Below are 13,154 nucleotides of genomic sequence, written 5' to 3' on the forward strand. Positions count from 1 at the left end.
GTTCCTCAACCACCAAGAACAGAAACTCATGCGCACGTTCATCTGCTTTGATACCGTCCACACATTTCCTCACGTCTGCAATGTCTTGTTGTTGTTGTTTTTTGTCAGGTGCTCTTTCTGCAGGACTCACATGTCTAGACCAACATCAAGTGTCTAACCCCGACTAGCTTTTCCTTTGTTAACATGTTAACATAAGTTCAATAGAGTTGTGTCAGAGCCTGTCATTAAATGAATGTCAGCTTTCTTCAGCGCACCTATACAGTCACTCTCAAACACCCCTGCGGACATTCTGCCATCACACACACAAATTGTTTCCTGAAAGTCAGAAAAAGTGATGAGAACTGATTTTTGGTTAGAGATAACGCTGATTGATTTGCTTTTATCGGGCTAATGCATTACATCCTGAGGGTGTCTCTTTAAAAGCAACATTTATGAGCGTGAATTAGTACAGTGACTCAGCGCATGTCAACATTGTAGTGCCACAAAGTCTCACCTGATACACACACATACCAATCTGCAGATTCCTGTTCTAGTAGGTAGTCTATTAGTGTCTCCTGTCATTACGCTGACCTTTAATGTGCCTCTCCCCCGTAAGTATTACACCGGTAAATTAAAGGTCTCTGCTGCTCCCGACAAAACACCCCCAACCCTCTTCATCCTTTCTTATGTAAATGAATTGGATGTTGCTCTCTATAATAGGGTGAAATTGATGCTAATTGTACTTTTTTGGTGTAGTTTGGTCGTAAATTGCTTTTGTTCTGTGCAAAATTAGACCGTCTGTTCTTTTCTGTCTGACTGTAGTGTTCATTAGTACATTTATGAAGAAAACAGAATTATTATACGTGGTTCAATGCTCTTAACACTGAGAACACTTTTACTTTGAACAAAAGATTTATGATATTTGTTCTTAATCATTTGTAAAGATAGATAAATAGATAGATAGATAGATAGATAGATAGATAGATAGATAGATAGATAGATAGATAGATAGATAGATAGATAGATAGATAGATAGATAGATAGATAGATAGATAGATAGATAGATAGATAGATAGATATTTTTGTATGTTTTTTTTTTGTTTATTAATTTAATTATATTTTATATTATATATGGGAAAACCCCAAAAAGCAGTGTTATTTATTTATTTATTTATTTATTTTGGAACATTCTTTCTTTCCCGCAGTTGGTTTTGTCCTTATTTAACCCTAAATTAGGTGAAACCAACCAAATATATGTTTCATTTTCTGCAAATAAATAATGTAGAAAATATTTAAATCTAAAATTGTAAAGCTCATTATCAATTTAAAACTCAAATGTGTTAGATAATATTTAACTCAAAACACACCAATAAATTATGTTGGACATATGCCGGAATGTTAATTAATATAAGTATATATTAAATATAAATATTATATAATATTTATACCTTATACCTTACACCTTAATTTTACCGAATGAGATTAACTTTATGAAATTAACCTTATAAAGATTGTTTTGTTCCAAATAAATAAATTAATTAATTAATAAAAAAAATATATATATATATATATATAATGATTTTGAGTTATTGAGCTTCAAAGTTTTTGCATTCCATAGCAAACAGTATGTGTGTAACATTTGTTTTATAAATAAAAATAATTAAATGTAAATAACTTATAAAATACATCCCATTATGTAAATAAGTATGTCAATAACTCAATTTTGACAAAATGTCAGATAGAACTTTTTTATTCTAAGGTAACTTTTTTTTTATCACCCGTCAATATTATTGTTAAATATAGAAATTTAATAAGAACATCAATTTAATTACACAAATATATAAATTAATGAACCCTGTTTTAAACTCTTATAAATATTTTTTTCATTTATATAAAATGCATTTTATTAAATTACAGAATTTTTTTGTTTATTAGTGTAGGGTTGTGAATAAGGTTACAACATTTTTATTTTGGCTAAATGTTATTATTAAGTAACTCTGACCTGCAATGCATTTAGACTTGTCATCTCAAACACTTATTTACACTGTAGTTACAGTATCAGACACAGTAAGAATGTTCACTGCGTAATGCTTCAGCAAACACACACCCAGCAACAGTCAATGTGGGCAGCGTGTTTGGCAAACGATTTACACTGTTTGCCTGAAACTGCTTTAAGACCTTTGTTTTGTTTCACTTTTTTTTCAGTTTCAGGTTAATCACGGTCTTAAGACGGATTAGTTCTGTTATGTTGCAACTGTCTGAGCGTCTTTTGTGGATTGTGTCAGGTAATGTGTGTTGCTTTTCACCACACACTGTGAGCTTGACTGCGTTTATAATGCCCCAAGTGCTACAAAATGGTAGCAAACATATTTATAGATGTTGAACCGGTGCAAGCGGCGGAAATAAATAATAATGCACTTACAGGAAACAAACGGAGTGACATTTTTATACACAATGAGCTTGGGAAAGGCTTTGTGTCTGTGCGTTCCCTCGCAGATGTCTGTGACAGGATTTCTGAGGAAATTCCCATCTGTATTTCGGTTGCGGAAAATTGAAGATTACTAATCGCTCTCATTCACTGCTCACATATCAAAGTTCTGCATCATAAACAAAACAAACACAAGAAGCAAAGACTTCAATATTATATTTCTTCTGTATACTTTTTTACACTTACACTTTTGCTGCAGTTTTATGTTGCTGTTTGAGCATAACATTTCTGCAAAGTGACAAGGCATGAACTCATTACAAGGGAGTCATTCTCTATATCGGTAAGAACTGTTTCTGAACACGCTCGTATCTCAGCTGAAGTCCAGAGTCCTGAGTCAAATGAAGTTTCGTGCAGATTTTATCCTGAGATATGAGAGGAGGGCAGTGTACACACAATGGCCATGTCCAAACTAATATGTTTTCATTTAAAAAACGCATGTTTTTCTGCTTGTTTTGGTTTTCTGTCCACACTGTAAAAAAAAAAAATCTGTAAATTTAATATATTTTCCGGCAGCTGGGGTGTAAAACGTGTAATATGCATGCAGGGCTATTCAATTAGTTTGTCATGGGGGCCGGTTCATGAAAAGCATCCCAAACGAAGGCCCGGAGAGATATGATTTGCAATATGAGTGATGACGCAACTGCATATAAGAGCTCATACGCTGTATTTTTGCTCCTTAAGACACACACGTTGGAATTTTCTACATTAAAATGTTATTATATTGTATTTTAAAACTACATAAATCAGTGCATTGTACAATAGGATTTTTTTTTTTAGGTTAGGTTAGGTTAGGTTTGACTTTATTAGTCCCCAAAGGGAAATTCACATGTCTCTCCATACTAAAAATAGATAAATAAGTTACATATACATATAAAAACACTAATAAAATTACATTTCATACTGCACACCTTAGTTCCAAAAAACAACGAGTAAACACTTGTCTATATGTAATATCTAATTCAGTTCAGCACAATTCATCTATGACTTTGGTTATACAATCTGATCACTGTTGGTAAAAAAGACTTCCTGTATCTTTCTCTGTAACACTAGGGTTGAATTAATCTTGTACCAAGATTAATTACATATTTGTAAGTACTTGTACATTTAAATGTTGTATTTCAGAGCACAACAAAAGCAGTGCAGTGCTAGGCTTTATCTACATTCAGACACATTCATATGTTGTTTTGAACTGAATTATAGATGCAACAATTATAGATTTTGGTTGTACGATTATATAGTCTGAAGAATAATCATGGTTTTACGGTTATTACGTCTAATGTAAATTTAAGCTTTATATTAGGTAAGCAGCTATTTAGATTAACTGTTGTTGCCATCTGCGTTCATGCATACATAATCATTTTAATAATAATTCGTCTAACCTATATTTTGTTGACATTGCACTGAAAGGCACGTACAGCTCTCATCATGAGATGTTTACACTGCGTGCTCCCGGAAAGACGTAAATGCGTTGCTCTGCTTGTGCGCGCATATTGTCATAGATTCTTACATTAGAAATAACCAACTTGCAAGCGGAAAAGATTTGATATGGGAACGGCCGCTGCTATAGTTAAACCAGTGTGCGTGCGTATTAGCCTCAGTGTACAGGCTTGTAACTTTAAACTAGCGCACAGTTGGCAACTTGGCTTAACGTTGTTAAATTGCAGCAGTTTCGTTTCATTCTGTGCATCAGAAATGCGGCTTAGAGAAGACTTTACAATTAATTAACAGTGACGAATTAAAGCGCAGTTAATAGTTAAATCGGCAAATCGTTGCATCCCTATTGACGATACTATTGACAGAGCATAGAACAAAAGACCTTTCCTACAAACATGCTCAAACTGTGTTCAGCTGCCTGCGCCACTGGATTAATGTCAGGTGACTGGTTCTCTGCGCAGCCTTAGCAGCCCGTGCTGTATTGAACAGACGCACGTCACTTCATAACTTTAGCGGGCGTTTTTCAAATGAACTAAATTTATTTCTGATGTCTTGGCCACACTGTTTGGAGGGCCTAAACAAATTGACTCGGGGTTGGGTTTGGCCTGCGGGCCGCCAATTGAATATCCCTGGTATAATGAATCATTTTTTACTGTTAAATTTGTTACAACTTCCTGCCCAGGGACTACAGATGTAAATTAGCTTAATAGCCAACTCTGGCACAACATGTCATGTTGTACATTGTCCCTGTATAAATTAATAAAATAAATAAAGAATAAAAATAAATAAAATAAACAAAATAACAGCAGTTAGATTACAGAAATTTACCATAAAATAATGGACATTAAATTACAGAAATTTCCTTGAATTTAAATTTCTGGTAAATTTTGTAATTCAACCTCTGTAGTTTTAGCGTAAATTTCTGTCATTTCACGGCCGTTATTTTATGATTTTACACCCCAGCTGCCGGAAATAAACTGTAAAATTACACAAAACGTTGACAGTGTAGATCAAATGTACAATATAACAACCAATGTGTTTCTATGTGAGCAGAGAAGCCTTGAGCTGAGGGCAAATGGACTAAAAGTAAAAACGTTTTCCAATATGATAAGATTCCCTTGAACGCCGGTGACCTCATGATTTCCAAATAAATCCCACCGGCCAATCCAGCTTCCGTTCAGCTCTATGAGAGCGCCATCGCTCCTTGATTAACAGTACGCTGCAGTGGGCACGTTTCAACAAATAATAACAAGCACAGAGCGATGCGGGGCCTGATTAATTACATGTTTTTCAACATCATCAGTAAACACTTCCAGAGCGTCATTGCTCTCTCTGACAGAGTAAACACTGACGTTTTCCAGCTCATCTGATGTTTGGTCTACACTTGTGTTTGTGGTCACATATTTGTTCGTTTCGGAGGGAAAGGAGCCACCCAGGGTCCAAGCATGAGTGCTCGCTGATGAGTAATCCATGTTTCCGGGAATGTGGAAACATGTCAACTGAAGATTAATAAATTTAAGGAATGTCAAATAAGTTATCCATTCCTATTTCAGTCAGAAGGGGAAACAGACGCTTGTTTTTGGCGTAACAAACATGGTGCCCAATCACAAACATAAGCCCTATTCGAACAGGACTAGTTTGAGTTACAATTCTTTTCAGCCGATGTCGGTCATTTCATGTATGAATTCGGACAGGACCAACATTTCTGTCTTTATTACAGTGGTAGAAGTGTCTGTGTTTTACATCTTGGCTTTCCCCAAGACCATGTGTTCAAGATGTGTGGATTGTGTATGATCATATAAAGTAACTTGTTAAGTGTTTAAAGGGGACTTATTATGCAAAAATCCCTTTAATAATAGGTTTAAACCAAGCGGCAACCTCCCGCTCTCCCTCAGGAAGCCAATACGGAAGTAACTAAAACTGCAATTCATCCGAAATTCTGCTAGTCCTGGCCGCTCCTGGCTCCAAAACAGAGCAAATTTCAATTGAGCCCACTGTTAGAATGGCCAACTTTACAGCAGAAAAAATGGTGTTTACAGCCTGGTACAAAAAAAGATTTTGGTTAATACAGGTAATATTACCCTTCATGACAACTGTGAGGGGGGTGAATTTTTTTATAACTCATCCGTTTTCTTTATATTAAGTTATATTAAGTTTGCATAATTAAGGGAGTGGCCACTTGAGTGACAGTTAGGTCTCGCTGGTCGCCGTCACGTCACCTCTGCAGATTAGCCACTGAACTCGGCATATTTATCGTATTTCTGTGTTGTTTTATGTGGCTTTACACAGTCAACTGCCTTTTGGACTTGTTTCCCACAATTATTAGATGGCATGGCATGCTGAGGGCACTTAATTGTGCTCACAAACCATTCACGTGGCCTCCGTTTCCCATGTGAGTAAAGTTATATACTTATATACCATCTCTATACATGTATTTGTTTTATTTAAGATCATTTATTGTTTATATTTATATTTAGAGCTGTAATGCACTCCAGAATCTGACAGATTGATTAGCTGTAGGCTCTAGAACAGTCATCTGAGGTATTGTCATACAGTGTTATGCTGGATTTTATCAATAGTCTTACAGTAACTAACACCGACTATATCTGAAGTGTTTGTAAGTAATTCGCGTTTTCCTCCTGTTGAAAAACGTCATAAGAACAATGTTTAGTGGCTCAATGTATTACAGCAGTGTTTTTAAAAGTCTAAACACTTTATTGATATAGTGTACAACCAAGCACAAGTGGTCAGAATACAAACGAGTCACAGCTGATAATGTATTAAGTGTTCTCCCAAAGTAAAGTGTGTCTGAACCAGGTCCAAGCTAAATGCTAGCAGGTGTCTGTAGCTCCGCTCACTCTCCGCCTCTTTGCCCTTGTTTGGTATCCCGCCGTGGGTGTGATGACGCGTGACCAAAATGGCGACGGTTGGCCGCGCCTACTTGTGGCTTCTTTTGCGCTCTTCAGAAACCTATGGGTGACGTCACGGATACTACGTCCATATATTTTACAGTCTATGGTTTAAACCAGCCTGATCTTACGAGAAAACATGAGTATGTGCCAGTTTAGTGGCTAATTCGTACGAATTCGTACGAGTTCAGTTGTACGAAATTGTACGATTTTAAAGAGGAGGGGTGGCACCAAACCCCACCCCTAAACCCATGCAACCGTCATTGAGTATGAGCAAATCGCACTAAAATGTACGAATTAGATTGTACAAATTTGTACGAATTAGCCACTAAATGAAAAAGTTACGAATTGCTGTGAGATTGTGTTGGTTTAAACACAGTTGTGTAAGAATATAACCAGCTTTTAATGGTAAAAAAAAAATAATTAATTCTATATTTTTTTTATAATCACACTTGATAAAAACAGTATGTTGAAACATTTTGATTGACATTCTCCCTTTGAACCTGTCATCAGTGGAGGAAAGCCCCACTTATTATTCATGATCTCTCCCTCATTTGTATAGACAGCCCTAATTGAAAAGCAGTCATCTGTCATTAGAGTTTTGAATCTGCCATTATGCTGACACATAGGCATTTATAGCTCCACCCCCTTTTGAAAAGAGCACAATCTCATTTGAATTTAAAGCGACAGTCACCAAAACAGCACAATTTGGATCAACCTTATAAAAGGGGCAGTTTCAGGAGATAAAAAAATTATGTGTGTGGTATTTTGAGCTGAAACTTCACATACACACTTATTTTACAAGTTTTGTAAAAAGAGGCATAACAGGTCTACTTTTATAACATCTTATAAACATTAAGAAAAAATACCAAACATAATACGCATTTACCAATATTTTAAAATGATCATCTTATAAGAAACCCACTGGAATAAATGCGTTTTAACTTACGTATTTAATTCACAATCATGTTATGTAATTGACTGCAGATATGAAAGTTCTCTTACCTAAACCTGGTATTAGTGGAGCCAATTGTAATAATTTACCTTAGTTTATGTTGATTTTAGTTTTTTTATTTCTTCACAGGAAAGCAAACACATCTTCATCCATAATCTACATCCATCATCTCATTAGCATAGACAACCCTAAGTGAGAAGCAGCCATCTGTCATTACAGTTTTGAATCTGCCATTATGCTGACACATAGGCTGCATCCGAAACTGCCTATTACTCAGTAGGTACTGCATGTGAATGTAAACGAACTACTCGGCCGTTAGAAAAGCACGTTCTATACAGTATGAATGTGAAAAGTATGAATGGAATTTGGACGTACTACATCCGCCATTTTGTCATGGTCACGCGACCTACCTGCGTCATTTGCATCGATTCACTACCATTCATAAATTCGCTCGCGGGGCATCATGGAATAGCGCAGCGTGCATGAGATGAGAATCTCGCCGGAAGTAGTAAGTCATCTGGGTACTTCTTGAATACTGATTTTCGAATTCTATGAATTCGGACATACTACTCGGCTTGCATACTGATTTTAGCGTACTATATAGTATGGAAGTATGCGGTTTTGGACGCAGCCATAGGTGTTTCTAGCTCCACCCCATTTTGAAATAAGCACAATCTCATTTGAATTTAAACCAAAACAGCACAATTTGGATCAAAGCATATAAAAGGGGCAGTTTTAGGAGATATAAAACATTATTTGTGTGGTATCATTGTTGGTGCACAGAAAGGATATCCTCAATACCAGCATAATACAAATTGTAAAATAGTTCATGTTGATCAAAACACAAATTACAGATTTGCATTCAGACAGGATTAAATGTATCATAGAGTTTGCTGAAAAACAGTAATTTGTTCAGTAATTTTTACAGAAAAAGACCAATACTCAATTCGTAACTTTTTGATTTAGTGGCTACTTTGTATTAGTATCTCATTTGTATAATTTAGTACACTTTGCACATCTGCCAATGATGGTTGGGTTTAGGGGGTGAGGTGTGGTTCCACGCCTCCTTTTTAAAATCTTACATTTTTTTATGTCTGAACTCTACATTAAATAATAATAAAAATAAAACCTACATTTCCTTGTGAGATCAGACTAAAAAGACGGGATTAAAATCACCATGTCCATCTCTGGGACAGAAATTACTCTAACTTCCCCTACAATGTGAAAAATGATTGTGCCAATAAATTCATTCATTTTCTTGTCGGCTTAGTCCCTTTATTAATCCGGGGTCGCCACAGCAGAATGAACTGCCAACTTATCCAGCAATTTTTTACGCAGCAGATGCCCTTCCAGCCGCAACCCAACTCTGGGAAACATCCACACACACACATTCACACACTACGGACAATTTAGCCTACCCAATTCACCTGTACCACATGTCTTTGGACTGTGGGGGAAACCATAGCACCCGGAGGAAACCCACGAGAAGGCAGGGAGAACATGCAAACTCCACACAGAAATGCCAACTGAGCCAAGGTTCGAACCAGCGACCCAGCAACCTTCTTACTGGGAGGCAACAGCACTACCTACTGCGCCACTGCCTCGCTGATTGTGCCAATATATATTAGAGTTTTACTTGGCTGAACTTATTAGACTTAAAAAAAAAAGAGTCTGCTAAACTCATTAATATCAGTACACTTAACTGCTTCAAACATTAGAAATCATAATTTATATATGTATTTTTTATTTATTGTAATACTATATAAATATAATTATAACTATTATAACTATATAAATATGCTATATAAATATTATTGTTTACTTTTGAATGACTGCATACGCATTTATGGAGGTTCAGAATTTGATTGTGCTCGTAAAAAAAGAGGCTTAAGCAGGTTGACAAAATTTAGGTGGGTTTGGGATCAATTTGAATGTTTTGAATGTGTATTTTACGTAAAATATTTACCAAAAACCAAGTGTGTGTACCTGCTGGTTTTTAGTTTGTAGGTGTTTTTTCTACGTTTGGGAGGGTTTTGGACAGTTTGGGCTGGAATCATTCAATCTGGCAACACTAACCATCATTTTCTCATTGTAATGTTGTGGTGTGTGTTAGTAGTAAAACTATATCCATCAGAATAGGGCTCTACTTGAGGAAAACAGACAGTTAAGAAATGAGATGAAGAGAACGTCTGCCATTTTGGATGTTAAAATACTTTCTCTCCTTTCTTAAGTTAAAGAGCCAATTATAAATAAGCCACTGGGAGGATGAGTCCACTGTAAAATGTAAACAATGACTCCATTGGGAGATTTAAAAACATTGCTGTGTTTATTTGAGCGGCACAATTAGGCCGACACAGCAACGGTGACTCAACTAATGCTGTAAGTATGGAGGTGAGACTGTTTGTCTGACCAATAGTACGAAAACAGAAAACAGATATCAGTGTTTCTGAAATTCTTTAGAATTTACACACCTTAAAAAATTAATATTTAAAAAAAAACACACATTTTTTACATATTGATGAAAGTCTTTTAATCAAAATGATTATCTGTGGTAATCAAGTGGTAAAACAACAAGAGATTTTGGCAGCGATTACAAATTTATTTCCTTATTTAAGCCAACAATGCTTATTTTTATTTCCATATCATTTGCTGGCAATCTCAGTATTTAACTGTAGCTATTAGAGAGGAATTATTAAAAAGAAAATCCCCCCAAGAAAGTTGTTATTTATTAGATATCGAGCATGCAAAAAGGCATGTGTGAAATGACAATTACTGTACAATAAAGTTATGGACACTACTTTTGTAAACCAGAACAAACAATGAAAAACACGTCATAAAAATCTCAATATTAATGTTAGTTTTGCAACAGGCTCATTCTGAAAACATATCCCTAAATACATTTCTGGAGATCGCAAACTATGTAGCCAGAGGTAGGTGTTTCAAGTGAATGCTACAAGACGGTATATGACACCATTCCTTTTTACGTTTACCAGCTGACCACTTACCTCCGTATGGACGGCTTTCCCTAAAGTTACCAGTTTGTCTAGTGGCTCGCCAAGTACGTCGATGGACTTGTGTGATGAAGAGGAGTTGACCGTGATGAAAGGGATCAAGTCCAGTAAAGAACGGTTGTAAGACATGTAAGACAAAAACAGAAGCCAAAAAATAAAATAAACAAGTAAATAACAGGGTGAGAACACTGTTGGTTGGGTTTAGGGAAGGAGGAGGGTGGGTCAGTAGATCAGTCAGTCAGTCAGTCAGTCGACAGTGGCCTCTGGTGGATATATGAGAGAACAGCAGGTACAAATTTCACTTGCGAGAGAAATTTGAGATCTCAAACGCATACACAGCAGCCTCTGAAGGATTTGCAAAAACAAAAACTGCAAAAAAAAAGTAGCTCCTAGGATGTATTTGGTGCTCTCCAGAAATGCATATAGGGGTACGTATTCAGAATGAGCCTGGATTGTCGTTTTCTGTATTATGGCAATATCAACATTTACGTCTATTAAGTAAGTTAATTGTATGTAATGGATCTTATTTAACATAAACGTATTTTTGTTCACTATGTGTTCCACATTGTTATCTAGTTATAGTTAAAAGGTTAGTTCGTTCCCAAATTTAAAAAGTGTCATCTTTTAGTCGAAATCATGCTGTTCCAAATCCATAAAAAATGCGTCTTCAGATAACAAATGAGGATGCCCACTTCCTTAAACCCAACCAACAGTTTTAAAAAGCAATCCAGAAAATTTAAAAGCCCTCGCATGATTTTCACCATGTTTTCAGCTTATAGCCGCCTTTTCACTGCACACGACATTTGGACACGACTGTCAGAATTTGTGCACAGAATTTTCAGTTCTGACATGCACCATGGGAGAGAAACTGTTCTCGCAGTGTCCAAAATAAAGGAGAGCAAAAACAATTCTTCGTGGTTAAATGAATAAATGAATACTAGAAACTCAGACCGCTAAAAATATTGGAGGGAATGTGGGAAATATATATTTTTATTGTTTTATTACTTACATTTATGAATAGAAATGTTTTTTTTATATAGACTTTTTCTGATTTAAAAAAAATAACCAAATGAAGTCCCATTTCTCATCTCGCGCACACGGACCTGCTTGGACAACACTGGACTACATCACATCCGGTCAGCCAGTCGCATACGGTCTAGTCGCAGGAGTTCAAATATTTCAACGGATCCGCAGCTCAATTCAGATCCGAATTTTCCGCATACGGAGATGATCATACCTCCACGCAGCTCCCGGACTGCTCTCCATTGGAAATGAATGACTTCCGGTCTGTCGCTTGTCGTGTATCGTGTGCAGTGGAAAGGAGGCTTATGAACTCATGCTGCTAAAAACAATCTATTCATCATGTAAATATATTGTTGTGTGTTTTTTTGTGGTCTTTTTTTTTCTTTGATGATTTAATGAATTAAATCATTTAATTCACATGAATGATTAGAGAGTTGAGTGAACAAATTTTCAATGGAGGAACAAAAATCTCCCAAAATCAATTGAGTTATTGATCACACTTTTATTTTTATGTACAGTTCACGCTATTAACAAATTTTTAACTAAAACTTTTAGCTCAATAAACTACTAATTAGGTGCTTATTATTAGTTAGTAAGGTAGTAGGGATTAGATATAGAATTATGAATGTAAAATAGGAGCATACTTTATAAGTGGTAATAAACTGTTAATATCTTAATAATATCTTAATACCAAACACCATTATACAGCATTGAAAAGCAAGGATGAAATTTGAAAATACTCAGACTGATTGAAAAGGGTCACATACATCAATGGCTTGAGGGTGAGTAAATTACGGAGTAGGCCCTAAGTTTAGTTTTCGGGTGAATTACACTACCTGACAAAAGGCTTGTCTTTGATCCCAGTTGTAAGAGCAACAAATAACATCTTGACTTCTAGTTGATCATTTGGAAAAGTGGCAGAAGGTTGATTTTTCAGATTAATCATCTGTTGAATTGCATCCCAATCATCACAAATACTGCAGAAGACCTACTGGAACCGGCATCGACCCAAGACTCTCACAGATTTCAGTCAAGTTTGGTGAAGGAAGAATCATGGTTTGGGGTTACATTCAGTATTAAGGCGTGCCAGAGATCTTCAGAGTGGATGGCAACATCAACAGCCTGATGTATCAAGACATTTGTGCTGCCCATTACATTACAAACCAAAGGAGAGGGCAAACTCTTCAGCAAGATAGCGCTCCTTATCATACTTCAGCCTCCACATCAAAGTTCCTGAAAGCAAAAAAGGTCAAGGTGCTCCAGGACTGGCCAGCCCAGTCACCAGACATGAACATTATTGAGATGAAGGAGGCGGCATTGAAGATGAATCCAAAGAGTCTTGATGAACTCCGGAA

The 13,154-nt window shown here is 36.1% G+C and overlaps 1 long non-coding RNA gene across 12 annotated transcripts in view; it reads right to left on the minus strand.

The window, feature by feature from the left end:
- Positions 1-13,154, minus strand: part of LOC137487875 (uncharacterized) — a 107,360-nt gene that overhangs the window by 68,821 nt on the left and 25,385 nt on the right. For 2 of the 12 annotated variants that reach the window (XR_015511010.1, XR_015511011.1), the window contains exon 4: positions 10,771-10,836. The exons of the other annotated variants lie outside the window; for them this stretch is intronic. This is a non-coding gene — a long non-coding RNA (uncharacterized LOC137487875). The remainder of the gene's footprint in view (positions 1-10,770; positions 10,837-13,154) is intronic. 12 annotated transcript variants of the gene reach the window in all.

Source organism: Danio rerio, chromosome 16, assembly GCF_052040795.2.
Source record: "Danio rerio strain M-AB ecotype USA chromosome 16, GRCz13ab, whole genome shotgun sequence".
NCBI classification, from domain to species: domain Eukaryota; kingdom Metazoa; phylum Chordata; class Actinopteri; order Cypriniformes; family Danionidae; genus Danio; species Danio rerio.